The sequence below is a fragment of the Orbicella faveolata genome, unplaced genomic scaffold, assembly GCF_042242905.1.
Source record: "Orbicella faveolata isolate gen_17 unplaced genomic scaffold, um_ofav_v1 contig_34, whole genome shotgun sequence".
NCBI classification, from domain to species: Eukaryota; Metazoa; Cnidaria; class Anthozoa; order Scleractinia; family Merulinidae; genus Orbicella; species Orbicella faveolata.
The window spans coordinates 13,765,001-13,783,817 of record NW_028301563.1 but is presented as its reverse complement, the minus strand read 5'-3'; the positions used below and the strand labels follow the sequence as shown (position 1 = coordinate 13,783,817).

Genomic DNA, 18,817 nt, shown 5'->3' with positions numbered 1-18,817 from the left:
GCCAAGTCCTAAGGAAAATCTGCATTGACGTTAGTTTAGCCAGTTATTTCACCAGTAGTTCAAATATATTTAGCAGTCTTAGCAATCGCCAATTCTTTAAGAAAAACTTTGTCTGATTGCAAAAGAAAATCATGTTGCGTGACATGAACTAGACGAGCATGAAACCAAAATAAATAGCAAAACAGAATGCTGCATCTTCCTTTCTAAATGAGAGTCCTTTTTAAAAATACTCCTGCCTTGATTCAATAAAAATATGTAGCTTGAATATTTCTTCATAAACTGTGTTAAGGGTCGCAAATTCTGGGAAGTTATCCGCAAAATACCCCGGGCAAAATACACAACTTGAAAGTTTATGCAAATTATGTGCAATGCAATTTGAGCCTAGTCACAGGACTGTTGTTTTCGCGAAGGAGTTTATCATGATTCGTTTTGGCAGGGGCACCCAACGGATCGTTTCGGTAAATTATCTGTTCGGAAGGCCTTTAATCCCCTCTGATTTTCTTGAGAGAATTGGCACTTCGAACTTTCGTGATATGAAAAATTTAATGTCTGTTGTTTTCGGACTGTTGAAAATGTCGTTTTGAGTACCGAAAAAAGGTCAGCTATCATTTTCGGAAAGGCGATAAGACCTAAGGTTTTCGGGAAATGGACAAAAAAGCCCTAATAAATTCGAGAATACTCAAGTTCCCCTAGAATCTCCGAACAGATAAAATTTTTTTAGTGCAACCTAAAATTAACCTACAGAGCTTTAAAAGTACTCCAGATAGCCTAAAACAGCATCTAACAGCATTAGAGAGAAAACGGTCGTTGGGTGCCCCTGTTTTGGCTCTCTCGAAACGGATTATTCGCTCTCCAAAGGAGATATGACTCTTGAAAAGGGCTTAAGATCCCAACACGGCAAAGATGTTCAGCTACACAATTTACCCGGATCGCCACGACCAGCAAACAAACTTCGTATAATTTCCGCTAGCATGAGCAAAGTAATCGCCATAAATTGTAAAAAGACCTCGAAAATTCTTTGCAAACAACTTCCCAATCAATGCGTAGACAGCTGTGCTTCATTCTTGAACCAAAATGGTTTAAACTCACAACTTGCGATAGGATGAGGAGGATACTCAACGAAGCAACTTGAATAGTAAATATCTAAGCGGAACTCTTGTGCTAAAATATCCTGATTCTTTTATTTGCTTTTATTATGACCAACACGCGTTTTTGTATGGTACGATTTGATACTGTGGTACGAAGCCCGAGTAAACGCTCTTAGAGCGTCTAGTTGTTTAGAAAAAACCTCGAAAGGTAATATAGACTTCACTTTTGCGCATATCCTGATTGGGAGCTGACATAGCGTTTACTCATGCCTGACACTAAACGACTAAACGTGTCACTTGTTTTAGAGTGCGAGGAAATCTACTACCCGACCAAACAAGTGCAATTTAAGCGGACTTCACGGCAGAATGTCCTGTCACTTAATTCTTCGTAGCCGGCTACGCAGTACGCAGAAACTCATTAATTCAAACTGAAGTATATAATTTATTCATGTTACAAATAAATTGCGCATACCCGTAGTCACCCATTTTCAGTGACGGGCTCGATGTGGCAGGATATTCTGCAGTTACTCCTGCAAGTGTAACGCTAGCTAGAGTAAACAGGAGCGTATTTTCACTTCCGGTAGTTTTACGAACACAATTCGATCTGACACAATCTGGCCCTTATTGACAGTTATTTTTTGTTTTGTTTTGTTTTGTTTTACACCTGTTTGCTTATTGTCAGAAAGTGCGCATTATATGATAGTTTTGAATCGGCTCATTTCCATCTCTAGACTTTTTTTCATGTTAGAGTGGTATTTAGTTTTTTGAGACTTCAGCTTTTACGACCCTTTATCAAAAAGGGTTTTCTAAAATAGATTCCATTTCAGGGGCCTTTACGTGGCTCTGTAATTAAAGCCAACTTTAAGCTTAAATATGTTGTTATTTGCTCAAATTCATTTCACGGATTCAAATGATACAGAAGAGTCAAAAACCAGTCAACGCGAATCAGTTCCGTGTGATTTGTCTAGAGTGATTTGACCTGCTTCTGAGTTTAACCCAAGTAGCGTGATGCGATGATATGCTTTCATGCTGTTAATAGAATGTCAAGAAAACAGAATACAATCAGAATTGCGAAATATCCTTACACAGGAATCTTCATTAGGATCGGAATGGGAAGAATCCTTACACAGGAATACAGCAAAAACCCTCCATATCCTCGTGTCCACGTGACTCTGGTCACGTAAGCGCGAGGCAAAACGGGGAAAAGTTGGAAGAAAACGATTAACAAGCTTTGACCTGTAGGTTATTTCCTGTAAACAAATAAGCCATAAGCGAAAATATGGAACAGCAATAAAGCAATCTAATTGGTTAGTTTTGGTTATTGGCTTTGACTGGACTAACTTGGTCATGTAACAATTAAACTTACTATTAAATTTAAATAATGCTGTTTAGAACTAAACATCTCACCAGAATAAGTGTGCTCATCAGTATCAGGATCGAAATCAGCTGGTCCGTGAACATAGCTATATCCCAAACATGTTTTACCAACAGCAGAACCACCTGTTCAGGAACAATTTAAAAGCTAAATTCAAAACTTAAAGGACAACGGAGGCTAGATATCTTATAATATTTTACTTAATCCCTGAAAATTAAGGAAATTATTAAGATTTGTAGAAAACAGCAAAAGAAAGAGAGTTTTTCCTATAGCTACCAAAATGGAGGAGCAAAGTGAAAAGCCATGGCAGTTATTCAAAGTGCCCAACAGTTTCACAGTTCACCAGCAGGCTCCGGGCTACTGTAGTTTACACTTCATCACAGTTCCCTTAAACAAGATTACCTGTGCTCTTGTTAGAGTTGGACACTAGTCCACAACAGGTAACTGCTTCCCCAAAGGCAGTTATCCAAAGTGCCCAACAGTTCCACAGTTCACCAGGCAGACTGGTACACATGTATATATGTTGTAGTTAAAAATGCTTTTTTTTTTGGTCAGGATGATTTCAAACTAGTCTAATTTTCATCAAAGAGGATGGGGCAGTCTGGAAACCAATAACTTATTAGGCATTAAATATTCCAAAATTTGTAATGATTGCTTGCATAGCCAAGTAAAGATGAAAGTGAGAGATTGGGTGAATCTAGGTGAGTACAAAGTAAAAACGTGGGGGTTAAAATGGGATCCTGGCTGGGTTAAAGGGTACTGGGTGGACTTTCATATAAAAACGATGAGGATCTTGGTACCTCTTAGGGGTTCTTTTCAAAGTTTTCAATGAACAGCGTTAACCCTATCCTTTTTATTTTTCGTGTCCCCTTAAGGGTAGGGTAGGGTTAGGGACAGTCAGGGAGGTGGGTGGTGTGCATGTTATTCTTTTTTAAGAAAAGCCCAAACATGAAGAAATAAATAAAGTTATTTGCAAAATCTAACCTAAGTTAAAACAAAATAACCTGGCTTAAGACATTCTTACCTAAAATACATTATGTTTAAACTACAACATATACATGTACACCCTTGCATCCAGTCCTCCTTGTATCAAGAGGTGTTGTGACGGCAAACTATCTTGACTAAGAACAACACAATGTCCCTGACCACTTAACATGGACCATCCAGCCCCAACTCACTCACTATCGGCCACCCGATCACCACCCGTGTTACTTTCAAGAATGTTAAACATCTTTTCTTGTGCAGTTTTGTTTTTCCACTGGCTCAATTTTTAGCTTCCTTTACTTAATTAGTAGATAATAATGATATATGATAAAACAAAGAGTACAACTGAACCCTAACTCATACAACCTTAACCCTTTCAGATTAAACTAAATGACTTAATTTGAAAGTTACATTGTGTAATATATAAAGATCCTACAAACTTAACAACATAATTACAACTAACACCATGAGCACTCATCCAATAGAAGTACTTCATAAAATCGCCTGGCTTCCTCCATTAGACAGCGCAAGCGTCAGAATTTATCCTTAGGATAAACCTGTTGTACAGCTGCAACTGTTAAGTAATTTCACCTAGAAGTACAATGCAAACAGTGGTATTCTCTATTTATATACTTGCAAAATTCATTGCTACTTCCAAAGGAATGGATCCAATGAAAAGACACTATTCAGGTCACATGAATGAGCTGCAAACCTCAATACAAATTATGCATTCCGTAATTTTAATACAAAAAACCCCGCCTGTATCATTTTGAAAACAGAATGACACTAACTGATTACGTCTTTTGATTGTTTGCTTTTAAGCTTGAACAACAAAAATTGCATATTAATAAATTTCACAAGTTTTATTTGACGATCATGTTCGAACTCACCACTAAAAACACCTATTCAGGCTGGCTGCCTAAATTATGTTTACCACTAAGTCTAACTGTTGATTACAGGGCAACTCTAACAACCCTGTTGTTATAACAACCTTCAGGTTATTGGTACCTCTTCTTTTAGTTTGGCCTGTCATGAACAAAGTTCAGTCATTTCCTTTTATACATGTGACATAGCTACAGTGAAACCTGTGTTAAGCAGACCCTCTATTAAGCGGACTCCCTCTATTAAGTGGACACCAGCTTGAGGTCCCTTAATTTTCTTCCAACATTTACTGTAAAATAAACCTGCATTCAGCAGACACCTCTGTTAAGCAGACGCAGACACCAATATTTAACTAAGCCATTTTGTTTCACAAAACCTGCAATAAGCGGACACTTCAAGGGCTTTTTACTTCTAAAAGCTCACCTCACTCCTTTAACATTGTTCAGCGATGTCGTTTTAAACTTAAGTAGATTATTCCAGATTGATGCATTGACTGACTGAACATTGTGCTTTGAGCAGTCTTTGATCTTCCACCGTGTTACACTGTGTTACAAACGGGTTAATAATGAACTACAGTATATAATTACACTAATATATATTAGAACCTGTTTAGAGTGGACACCCTCTATTGAGCGGACGCTATTGAGTGTCCCATGGTGTCTGCTTAATACAGGTTTCACTGTAGCTATATACATGTAGCAAAGCCATGCTATCAAACTCGGTAACTGTAAGACTAGTGTGTATCAATATAATGCACATTTTATGGTACAAGCAACATCAAACTCTTCCATCATTCCTATTGGCAATTAATTTACTGAACAATGCCACAATTGTTCGAAGGTTGGATAACACTTAATCCACAAGATAAATCCCTATCAAGTGGATAGCATGGTTTGTTTTAATTTGCTGACACTGATCTGCTGGATAGTGATTTATCCACTGGATAGCATTGTCAAACAACCCGGGCCAGATGAACTGGAGAAGTTCAGAGAGCGCTCAACAAGCCAGGGTTACTCTCAGCCATACCTCAACTAACTCTGATTAGCTTCTTTCAAACTCTCCTACCTAACTTTCAAGCACACGCATTGTATGTCAATGATGCACACTGAAGTATGTATCAATTTTAAATCTAAACAGGCTGCCGACCTTAACTGTTTATGCCCTCAAACACACATGCTGAATCTCCAAATTCCCATTTACAGCCACTTCTCCCATTAATGGCTGCATTATATAAATCTGAAGTAAAGAGTAAGGGTGAGCTTACAGCCACAAACAAGCAGAAAATCGAGTGGGAACTCTAAAGAAGGCATGAAAAGAGACAATTGGATAATTATTATTCCCAACTGACGGTAATGGAACATGAAGTGAAGTATTAATTGTAAGGTCCTTTGAGATATTTTTCGATACAAAAACACCATAATTATAACAACAGCTAAGGAAGGTGCAAGGTCTGGAAATTACAGGTAATGGGTAGTGGAAAGTTCATGCCTCACTGTCTCCCCCTCCCCCCCCCCCCCCCCCAACCTACATGCTGGTTACCATCAATAATTTCCATCTTTTTTTAGTACAGCGTGGGTCAAGAGGGAAAAGATAAATTAATTAATACAATCAATTTCAGTCTTCCATGAAATATTTGCCTCACTTTTCTTGGAAACAGTTGGATTTCAAAATTTAAAACTGATAACTCAGCAGCATGTCTGACAGTGTGTATGATAATGTGTATGTATGCCATTAGGTATGGAAATCTGAATTTGAATTTGAATATGATCACAGCCATATCTTTTAGCAGCAGCTGACAACATTGCTACTCCCCCCCCCCCTCCTCCCCCCTGAATGGGAGACTAGTTTTTAAAAGAATATTCAATACCAAGCAATGTTAGGTTAGTTGCCCAATTCAGTGGTATCCAGTTATTACAACCATGTTTCATACATTGATATTTTTTTACAAAAAAAGAGAAATTTAGTTTCAGCAGTAATCTTTTAAAATAAAGATTTTTTAACAGATGTCCCATTAATTTTCTTAAAATATCTTATAAATTCCCACGCATTAACTTTACATAAAGTCCAGTAGTTTTTTCACTATGACAGCTATTATGCTATAATTACTGGACTTTTTTCTCTTTCTTGTACAGTACATGGAAGCAACACAAATAACAGACATCTAGCAAATATGTCAGCAAGAGAGTGCAATGTGTGAAACAATCATTTGTAAGTAAGCTGAAGGATACAATTCTGCTTCTGTTATGGAAATATATCTGAAGTTGTTACGTATGCCTGAAGTTAGCCACGATCAAATATACTCATTAAGTTTGTGATCAGATGTTCTATGATAACCAATAAGAAGTTAATGGCTGTGTAAGTAGAAAATCAACTAAGGAAAGGTCTAGTTCTGTAGAAACTAAAAGAAATAAAATCAAGGAATGTTTTACAATTGGTACTTATACATCTGGTGGTGGGTGAAGGGCAAATTAGACAAAAAATCAACAAATAGCTAATATTCCTATCCTTTAGTGTCTGTCTAATTATTACGGTCCTAGATTATCAAATTTCAGTCATTTCAATCATTACTTTATGATTACCAATTTTATCAGCTGGCTATTCACAACTGCCATGATGGAGCTGAACTCAGGTCTGAAGAGAAACAACTTCAGCTAGTCTGGTGCCCCAACCACTCAGCCACTGTCACTACCTCCTATCTGACTCATAACCAGTCAGCTTGGCTTCCCTCCGGATTTCAAGTCTGGTGCCCCAAGCAATCAAATGCACACTGCCTCCTATCTGACTCAATAACCTGAGCTTGTCGTCCCTGTGGTTTTTTCTGCCCTTGAACAACATGTTAAAATTTAACCTAGAGAGAGCAGCTGACAGACCTTGGCTCTGACACATGTACTGCACTGTTTGTTTTAATAACAAGCTGTCACGTATTTATAAATTATTCTCACTGGTTGTTGGAATTCAAAATAAATAAAAAGACTGAGGTAATCCATGCTAAGTACAGTGACACCCGGAAGTAATGCGGACAAAAAAGGGTGTCTCATAAACCACAGACCTAAGACCTAAGACTCCCTCCGAATCTCAAAAACTAACACCTAACACCCCCTCTGAATATCAAAAACTAAGACCTAAGACCCCCTCTGAATTTCAAAAGTAAGACCTAAGACCCCCTCCAAATCTCAAAAACTAAGACCTAAGACCCCCTCCGAATCTCAAAACTTAAACTATGACCTAAGACCCCCTTCAAATCTCAAAAACTAAGACCTAAGACCTCCTCTGAATCTCAAAAATTAAGACCTAAGACCCCCTCCGAATCTCAAAAACTAAGACCTAAGACCCCCTCCGAATTTCTTATAGCTCCACTATGAAGTCACATTCAATATATGCAAGCCATTTGCGCGCGTAACTTTAGTCATTAAAATGCACGCCAGTTGATGTACATAAAATAGTGTGACTGTTCGCACCAAAACTTGCACATGTAGAAATGAAATTTTATTCCAATTTAGTTGAGCTTTCCCTATTTATTTTAATTTGTAGTTTAATATTCTTTATTTCATCTTGCACTCATATCTCTAGGTGGCTTTGTAAGAATCCAAGAATTATTAAATAGCACTGTTTTGTTACTTGTGATCCAGACTGACATTTAAGTTCAAATTAAAGCAAACCCAGACCTTGAGATTCTATGGTTGTCTTAGGTCTTAGTTTTTAACTTGTAAAATATCTATTTTTGAACTTGAAAAATTTTACTTTCCAAGTTGTAGTGGTGAATTGATTTCACTCCATCACTCCTTCACTCCTTCACTGGATCACAATTGAAACCCCAGGGGCGGGGGGGAAACTCCCACATGAAAAGGTCATGGATGCTCGTTGGAAAATTTGAATTTAACTCCTAAATTAAAGAAGACTAATATGGGAGTTGCCCGAGCTTCATTAGACCCCTAAAAGATACCACTTTAAACGGAATAGGTTCGATTACTAGCCACTGTTCGAGAAAGGATCCCTCGCGCACTTGTAGACCCAACTCACGTACTCGAGAGATCAGCAGAAAATCAAGCCTAAAACCAGGAATTAAATGAGAGTGTTTCTTTTAATTGTTATTTCTTTGAGTTCACCCTAAAGGTTACTTTGACAGCTAAAAATGGTGATGTTTCATTGTCAACACCTTAAGTGAGACCAGAATTCTTGATTTGTACCCAAATGACGAGCATCTCCGACCTTTTCATATAGGAGTAGTCCCCTCTACGCTTCAAACATCTGCTGTTTAAGGCCGCTTTACAGTCGTTTGCACCATCTCAAGTTAGGTATTCTTTGAATTTCTGACGCAACTACTCAATATCTTGCTGCAGAAATACTCTACAATTGAATAAATTTTTGCACAAATGTTTTTATAAATAAAAGCTACCTGTAATTACATAAATAGCTCATTTCCCACTCAATTGCCGAAAAAGAAGACATTGAAAGTCACAAAATAGATAAGCTGTATGTATTTTCCCACACCCCCCAACACTCCCCCCTCCCCCCTCCTCCCCTCATGCCAGACAAATTATTTCGTCCTTGCTAATTCCAAACCACCTACAAGTTATGTGCTGACAGTTTTGTTTGTTAATCTTAAACAAAAGTTTTGTTCTCAGTGTGGATCAACCCTAAGTAAGTTTTTCAGTTTTAGTTTCATGTGTTTTCAAAGTAAACAACGCACAATACAAGTAAGTTCTAACACGTGAGTAAGTTAAGCTTAACATATGTAAATACCCAGCCCTGGCCCCGGCCCCAGGGGTGATCCTGGCTGCACAAGGAAAATAACAAAATTCATCTGCAGCGAGCAGATCTCAGCAACACGAGCTTATTACTTTAATAGCTTTTGTTTGATGAATCTCGTGATCTCTAAGGCCTTCAAATAACAGCCTCGACATCCAACTTTATTAAGATTCTGGAATGCAATTTGCTGCGTATGCTATTTAACAAGCGTGCGTTATATAAATACGAGCTGAGTTAACCAAGTATCAATACTTTAAAGACTTCAAGCACTTCTTACCTCGGGAAAGAACGTTGCAGGCTATTGACCATCACCATTTATGGCCGATTTTTGGAAAGAATGGTCCTAGACTACCAAACATTGATCAAACAAACATGTCATATCGCCTTCGTAGCATTTGCTGTGCATGAATGAACAACAATTCCGCAATCTCTCACTCGTCCCACCAGCACCCACTCCGTCGATTTTTCGCTCTCGCCCCAATTTTCGCGCGACCAGAAGGCGTAAAGAACGCAAAACGCCTTCAAATGGTTAACGTGAGTCGAAAGCAAAACCCTGTTTTTTATCACACCTCGCTATTAGTTGATTTCTCATTACATGGCCCTGGCTAAATGTTTAACTTCTTCGATTTTTGTATAATTACTTCAATCTGCGTTTCATCTCGTCTGTGTATCAAAGCGTTCGACCTTTCAAATAAAAAAGACGGGCTTCCTCGTCGTCCCTTTTAGGGGTTAAAAAAGCGGTTTTGGTACCTCAATCTAATGGTGTTCAGCCTCAAAGGTCAACAGCGAGAGTTTTTGCCGTACCTTCTGCTGTATTGAACCGAAAATTATATAACAAGAAATAATGTGTTGTTTTAGAATTGGTACCTCTTAGGGGTGAAAAACATTTCAACCCACGCCCACAAAACAGGATCTTAGTACCTCTTAAGGGCTCTTATCAAAATTTCAGAAGAGCACCCCCATCCTCTTTATATGGGAGTCCCCCCCCTAGGGGGGGGGGGTTTGGATTTCCTTAAAGTGGTACTATGACGAAAATTGCATCTTTCCTATCGCAACCATGTTAAAACATAAACAAGTAGCCTGTGCAAGAAGAAAAATGCTGTTTACTGTATTCAAATATCTCTTTTCGTTCCAGAGATATTCAAGTTTTAAAAATATGCAAATTAGCCCAGTGATGACGTCATACACTCAACCAAATCTTGATCAAATGTGATGAAAAAAGCAAATTTGTATCAGAAATGTTTGATTCTTTGCAGTAGGATTCTGCTAAATGTGCTCTACAATATGAGCTTAACAGTTTGGTTACCATGGCAACATACTGGGTTCCAGACCTCCCCAATATTAAAGGCATTTCTGGCCATCTTTGGCCTTCCACTTTGATATTTGCAAATGGTGCCTCATATGCTTCATCCAGCAAGCATATAAATATGTTAGCTCAAGTTTGTGGCCTCGTTTAATGTTTTGCGAGCTGAAAATCACTAACATATAGAAATCAAGTGGGTGGGGACTGGAAAAGAGTGAGTTGCCATGGGAACAGAATTTTTTATAGCCATAGGTGTGTTTTCTATAGAACTATTAGCCTACCAAGTTTCAATGGTTTGCGCTGCAAATTGACCAAGATAGCTCCATTTGTATACTTGATATAAAATTGGGTTGAGTGTAGGACATTATCAGTCATCTCATTTGCATATTTTACACATTTTTCAGACTTAAATATCTCCGGAACTAATGCAGACATTTGCAAACGGTAAACGGCATTTTTATTCATGGAATTCTATGTGATACACCTAAAAAATCAAGGGGGAAAAATTTGATCACAGTACCACTTTAAGTGTAGCTACATCTAGAGACAGATTTACAATGATAATTGTTTTGACCAAAAATGCAGCAAAATTATCCTGAGTGTCCATTAAATTGTTGATTTAAATAAATACAGAGGAACCTCCCGTTGTGACCGCCTCTCGTAAGAGACCACCTCTCCTCGGCAACCAGCTTTCCAAAATACCAAAAGTTTCCCAGTCAAATCACTATATTTGGAACCTCTTGTAAGTGACCACCTCTCGTAAGTGACCGCGACCACTTTTTGGAACTAAAAGTCTGAAATTTTATTTCATTTTTAACCTCCCATAAGCGACTACTTGACAGATAATAGAGCAAAAATTGGATAATAAGGTGTTGTCACATTATTGCATTCCTGGGAAGTACCGGATTTTTCCTCAAAATTGATTTTTCACAGGAATAAAACATTGAACAACATTATGGCTACTGTTGCCTAGCAACAGTAGCCACGAAAATTTAAAGAAAAAATGCATGTTCACTGTATTCTATCAGTCTGTATTCTATCAGTCTTAAAAGAGACAACCTAAATGTAAAATTTTGACCCAATATGGTCTAAAAAAAAACAATTTTCAAAAGAAGATGGAAGCAGATTATAGTAATAGTGATGCATGAAAAGTGCATTGTGGAGGACAACAAGATCAGTTAATTTAAGAATCTCTAATTCCTTAAAAAGAGGCTCAGAGTGTTCATCTGGTTTCAAGAAAGTCATAATATGTATAGCCCACTTTTGAAGAATTACTAGAGGTTTAAGAGTAGAATTATAAGTATTGCCCCAAGTTGATAAATCACAGGTGAGGAAGGGGTAAATAAGTGAATAATACAATTGATGTAATAATTTATTCCTGTTTACATAATATCTAATTTTAGATAATACTCCAATACCTTTTGAAACTTTCTTGCTCAATTCGTGTAAGTATGGTTTCCAGTTGAAATTGGAATCAAAAATAGGAGATCTGAATCACTGACAGGCATTTCTTCAATATTGTTTACAAGAACTATTCCTTCCTTTCCAGGTTCATTAAGTGCAATTTCAGCTTTCAACACCATTACAAGCAAGTGAAGAGTTACTTGAATGTATTCTGAAGTCCTAATGGTGTATTGTGTTTCTCATCTGAATCACTGACAGGCATTTCTTCAATATGGTTTACATAAACTATTCCATCCTCTGCAGGTTCATTAAGTACAATTTCAGCTTTCAACACCATTACAAGCAAGTGAAGAGTTACTTGTATTCTGAAGTTCTAATTGTGCACTGTGTTCTTCATCTGAATCACTGACAGGCATTTCTTCAATATGGTTTACATGAACTATTCCATCCTCAGCAGGTTCATCAAAACTGCAATCAGGCATGTCTTGTTGGTTTATGTCTACTCCAACTTTGCCATTGTCCAAAGATATGATAATCACTCTTCTAAATGCATTTTCATATGCATGTCTGTGGGCCAGTTTCTCGGCATATCCAAGCAATTCAAGTCTTTTAGTGGGGTCTTTTTCTGTGAGCCATAAAATTTACTAGGAATTTCAAAGTTGAAAAGTCACATAATCTTTATTTCCTGACAAAGTTTCCAAAAGAAATCTACTAGCCTTGGGCTATTGGACACGGATTTCTTTCCACAAGGAAGACTCTCACAATAATTATTGTTCTATTGACAGATTATGATGCCATTGCTTAAGGACGTTCGCATGAACATTTTCCAGTAAATTGATTTTTTTTAATATTCTTACTTCAGTCAGATAATGAGTCACCTGTGTCAGTCATCTGTGTCATTTCAGAGATAAAGCATGTGACAAATTGGCATACATAATTCAGCATGGTTTACAGATGGTCTACATGGTCTTAAATATCAAAGGTGAGTCAACAGAGGCAAATGATATTAGTCATATTTTGTAAAAGTGGGTCTGTTGCATAAATGATTCCAAATGTTGCCAACATAACTTAACCCTTCAAGAGGCATTTGAAACCACCACACAGATAAACGAAGAGCTAAAAAGAACAGAATTCGATAGCGCATTTTGCAAAAAAATTCAAACTTTGCATCAATACATTTTCTTTTTTTTTCTTCTTTTCTTTTTTTTTTTTTTTTTTTGGCTAAATGTACAAAATCGGTGGAGGAAATGATCTATCAAAAGAAAAATAGGGGTCACTGAACATCCAAGATCATTAAATCCATAGCAATGGCCATCTGCCCTATTATTGTTCATTTTATTACTTAGCACACGCTCAATGCATAATGTGGAGTGTGAATTTTCCTGCACAGTAAGGATGCACAGAAACAATTCACACGGACGTCCTCAAGCCACTGTATGAATTTAAAAATATCAGTGTTGACACTTCAACCCATCGATCTGTACTAACCTTTGCTGTATCGTGTTTTGATCTCCACCATGCCCAGTGCCATCACAAAATAATTCACAATCTTTAATCTCCAGTCTAACCACACATCTATACAAAGAATTGTTCTTTTCCTGACTATCACTGTTATCAATTTTATTTTCTAGCCTCTCTAGCTGCAAAAAGTACAACAGTAAAAACTTGTCAGAGGAACAATTTCTGTTGCATGTTTCTGTTACATGAAGGGGAGTGGCTCCTCACCTAGGCAAGTGGCTACACTCCTCTTAAGTCACTAAACGTGAAGAGTTACAGTAAGTGCCTGCACTGATGACACATTGTGGTGACCCACATTACCCAAATGGAAGTGTTTGGACTTGACTGAGGTTCTCTCAGAAAACCCTAATTCACAAAAATTTAGAAATCATACATCAGAATTTTAACATCAACAACGATGGAAAACTAAAACTGACCTTTAAAAATTGGCCTCCTAAAAGTCTCTTTCCACTTATTCTCTCTTTTGCCTTTTTTGCTGCCCTTGCTGAATAAAACTTGACAAAGGCATATAGAGAACTGTATTTCAGGTCAGAATTATTCACAGTGGACTCCTCAGGAGCTGATGGCAAAAGTGATAATTTTCATGTTATTAGACAATCACCCAGTTAATTAATAATCACTTTTTGACTTTACTTTAGTTTATTACATGCAGCCTTGATTAGGTTCCTTCTCATGCATGGTGGGGAAGTAATCAGATTAAAAATGGATCATCCCAAGTTGGCTTGTTAAGACAGTTTAAACCAATTTTACATGTTGAATGTTTATAGTGGTCAGTGCACTTAGCTACACCGTCCTACAACCCTGCAAAAAACTGTCGAGATAGTATTGTCACTGTTTTAATTGCATGTGATACTATAATGTAATCAAACCACACTGTAGCCCCCCACTACCTCCATTCAATGTTGTTTTGGTCTGAAAACCAAGAGACAAAGTTTTTGTGTTATCCCCGTCCCCACCAAAAACACATGATTACAAACATTACAAGTCAGGGGAGGGGTATAAGCTCCATTTATTTAACGACATTGTGGAATCTACTCAGTAAGAATGGAAAAATGATAATATTTTTTTCAATATAGTTTTTGTCACAACTAGTTTAGACCAGGGTTGTAGCTCATTCAGCTAAGGCAAAACACTTAAACTGACAGACTGGTAATGAGTTCTAGCAGATGCATATCACCTAGGCTAGGTGATAGGCTTCTGGCTCTAGCAATGTTATACTTAGAACAAGAAAAATAAGTTACCTTCTGAACTATCCGATGAATCGATCACTTGTACTTCATACACCAATCCAAACTGGGAAAATATTTCAAGCAGTTTCACCTGAATCATTGAAAACGACAATTCTTATTGTTCAGTTGTACACCATTTTTGTCCATATTATATGGCAAAACATCTTATTATACACAAAGAAATCCTTACTTGTACCACTTCTTTCTCTAGCCGTCTTGAAATGTTGGTGACATACAGATTAACTTCATTCTTATGAGGACGAAAAAACTCGATTAGTTCAACTGATGAGTCCGCCATGTTTGTTTTGAACTTCCCGCGCGCTCCCGCGTATCGTCCGATAACTCAGCGGTATTTTAGTAGAAAAATTGACCTGTGGTGTATCAATCATATAGTGGTTTTCTGTGTACCTGAGACTTGTGTTGCAATGGGCATGCCTACTATGTACGATTTTCGCGTCATTAGCGCCTCAAACTCCCTCAAACTAAGCTCGATAGCGAAATAAATGCTCGCCTGACAATAGTGTTTGGGATAACTGGGTAGAAACTCAAAAACAATATCACTGATAAGGGTGGGGTTCGAAGATACTAGTTTTTTTTTTTTTTTTCTTTATACTCGTTGAGTCTTGATCTTGCTCCACTCAATCCTATTACTTTTTTTTTGGTCATTTTTTTAAAATTCCACAGAGTGATCGAGCAACGATCGCTGAATATCCTGAAAGACAATTCTATTTTGCTCAGCCGAAATTTGGCAGCAGTTGTGATTTACGGTATTCTGTCTTTTAATTTCTCTACCTGCTTACGGTTTACGCCGGACTCTTTTTGACAGATAAGATTTTTGTCCTACATTGATTCCCTTGTTTTAAACTTAGATAATAATAATGTACCGAAACCCCTTCCCGCTGGACAAAACACATTTTCTGTGGACAAGATATTCAGTGAGACTTTGAAATATTTGCAATAGTCGTTTGAGTTTTTCTGGCATATGTTTTCTCCCTTGTCAAATTATATTTTGCATTAGTCGTGGCCATCCGGTACCCCAGTATCCTCTAGCCCGACACAGATCGCGTGGACAAGGTGTCAATCCATATATATTTGGTGTTCCAGCGCTGATTGACTGATTTCTGACAACTCGCTCCGCGTCGCATCAACGGGGTTTCTTGGGCTCTAAGTGATGCGGGCAGGCCCTTCTTCCTTTCTTCCTTCCCTACTTTCTTTCCCACGAAGAGCCTCGCAGTCTATGGGTAGCTGTGTAACTCATGTCTGGCTCAGTTATAGCCCTCAGTTATAAATGCTATACAGGGTAATCACTCACTCGTCCTCTTAACCCTTTGTGAGGCATAAGCTCGCAACTTTCCTAACCTTGTTCCCACGGTCCTCTCTCTTCCTCCCTTGGGTTTTCTCGAGGAAGAGAGAGGGCCCTGAAAACGAAGTTGCATTTTTCGATCTTTTGCCGTCTTCCACATTTCTGGTCATGTAAGGCCCGTCTCATCTCAATTTCGAGAGTTCTCCGCCATGATGTATTTGGTCTCCTTAGGGTTTTACCTGACATAGGGCCTTATATTGTGTTTAATACGTTGCACTCATGGAACAATTGACTATGAGCAACTCTGTATACGGTGGTGAAAGGTACACATAGCCCTCCATAATTTGGACATGCGTTGTGGGGCCCGTTTTGTCTCCCTCTGTAGTATTTATTTCATAATTAAAAATTACAATGAAAACGTTCGCTGCCTAAAAAATTTCAAAAAGAACATTAGCTTTCAGCTGTCGATCTACAGCCTTCGATGGATAAAAATGGAATGCAAAAGGTTAAAGTATATGCAAAAAGGGCGAGATAAAAATAATAAGAAGAACAAAAGCAAAGTAGAAAGTATAGTATTCTTTTTAAACAATAGTCACCTAATTTACACATTTTTACTTTGCTTTTGTTCTTCTTATTATTTTTATCTCGCCTGTCCTCTAAACAATTCAATTCAAAACCAGACAGTTCTTACTTACTGTGGTATATAACTCTCCGTTTGCACTCATTACAATGTACTTTCCTGCCGCTTTTCCTTTTATCACACCGGCCTCCACCAACTCCATTACAAGAAAAACTATTGACAAAGAAACACAAGAAATAGCAGCTGCGGCTGGGTCACAACTGTCAGTATTTCACTGATTCCTGTTTGTGTATTATGGAACAACTGGGACCTGTTGCCTAAGTACAGTGTTAGTTCGGTTCTGAATGGGATGCTAGTGCTGCAGGTTTCTTTTAACAAAGTTACGACAACGACCACTACGCAACATGGCGGCCATACTCTTGCTAATAGGTCGACCGAAACATGCAGCCTTGGTTTACAGCGTACATCTTTGATATTGGACATCCAGGTTATGGTCAATTGACGCCTATAAAAACAAGTACTAGTTTTCGATTGGATCGCAGGCTCAAGCTAAGTTAACGTCTTAAAACAGTTGGGCATCGTTGGTGGGAAAGTGAAAAACTTAAATTAATCACCGTAGTCGGTGACAGAATGTTTGTCTAGCTAGATTTCTGATTTTCTGATGACTTCGTGCAAAGCATCTACACACTCTAATATTGTAACTGTATAATAAAGCTACCAAAGGACACGAGTGCAGTGTAGACAATTGCACACAGGGAACCCAATATTATAACAGGACCACCCAATTTATTTAGGATCGCCTTCCAAGTATTCCATTTAAAAAGAACAGCCCAACGTACGGCGAATTACAAAGAATGAAAATTATAAAGAGTGAAAATCATCAACAACGAATTACGATTTTGACGTTCCACCAAATTATCTAAATTAACATTGAAAGCGGAAAACTGGCCGACAATGAATTGGTCAAAAAATTAAGTTCATCACCGTCATTGAGTTTTTCTTTTTCGTGTCTGGCTACACGAAGACAATGCTATATTTTCAGTAACAGTCAGAATTCCTTTTCTTTTAGTTTCAAGACGTTGTAACTCAGTGAAGTTCACATCAAAAATACGTTTTTTCATTGACACTCGGCCTTTTCGAATGCAAATCTCGATTTCTTGAAACTGAAAACTGCTTAAAGCCATGTAGCTTTAAAGAAGTTATACTCATAACTGACTATTACGCATTTCCTTTAAAGTAAGTTAGAGAATATCGCTCTATATGAAGGCGACATCCCTCCCTTGCTTGATGATTTTCTTTAATCTCCTCACCTGCCTACTTGACAATGTAACAACATCGTGAAGAGAAATTAGAAAATGATCTTGCCTACTTGACAATGTAACAACATCGTAAAGAGAAATTAGAAAATGATCTTGCCTACTTGACAATGTAACAACATCTTAAAGAGAAATTAGAAAATGATCGCTCTCGGAAATAAATGGCTAAAAAAATGCGAAGATAACGTTTCACTTGAGTTGTGGCTGGGTTACAATTCCTGGGCACGAATGTAAAACGCAGTCATTCTGTAAGTTATACGTTACTTATAATTAGCCAAATAAATTTCTCTACTCACTGTAAACATCATTTTCGTCCCGGCTTCCCTCTTCGCCGTTCTCGTTTACTCTGAGGTAGAACCCATGACTGCATTTTCAATGCTTCGGTGACGACGTGTAGGGAGTAAAATGAACCATGTCGTTTGTTGTTGTTGTAAGTGGATGTGCGATACACTGAAGATATTTTGAGGGTACTAGTCTACCTTTATTGCACACCTCGATTAATCGTGACTGATGCTTACCAAGTTAAAAGAATTTCGTTTTCACTCACCCTGCCAATTCCCTTTGCATTTTCTTTTCGTTTGGAACGGCACGTAAATTTTTCCTCTACATCGTTTCTTTTGGCCAGCGGCTGCTTATTGAAGATTTTTCTCGCATCCTTGTTGGTACTAAACTGACACTGACGTGCGTAGCATTTGAGACGCCGCCTTGAGACGGGATATGCCTTTTGCCTCTGTTTCAAAATGAGGTGCTTTTTGTCTCTGTTTCAAAATGAGGCTCGGCCCAAAAACTATGGCTAGAGTCTATGAGCCCTCGACAAAACCTCTTTATATGACAACAGGGCACGATCGCACACACGACATTTTTGAAAGGGGAATTTCTCCTTAAACGATACCTAAGGAAAAATATTTCCTGACCGTTCGTGAAGTATGAGCGAAAGTCAACTGGCTGGGCCTCGTTGACAAGGAGCTCATAGAAAACCTGGAGACATTGTCCAATTATTAACGCTTACTGATCGCCTTTGTGTACCATCAAATATTTTCTTATATTGCCATGAAAGTTCCAATTTAATTGTCTGACAGTTTATCC

The 18,817-nt window shown here is 37.9% G+C and overlaps 1 pseudogene; it reads right to left on the bottom strand.

Moving 5' to 3' along the window:
• Positions 1 to 11,739: 11,739 nt before the first annotated feature.
• Positions 11,740 to 14,906, bottom strand: LOC149104905 (RAD52 motif-containing protein 1-like; annotated as a pseudogene).
• Between the last annotated feature and the right edge of the window lie 3,911 nt (positions 14,907 to 18,817).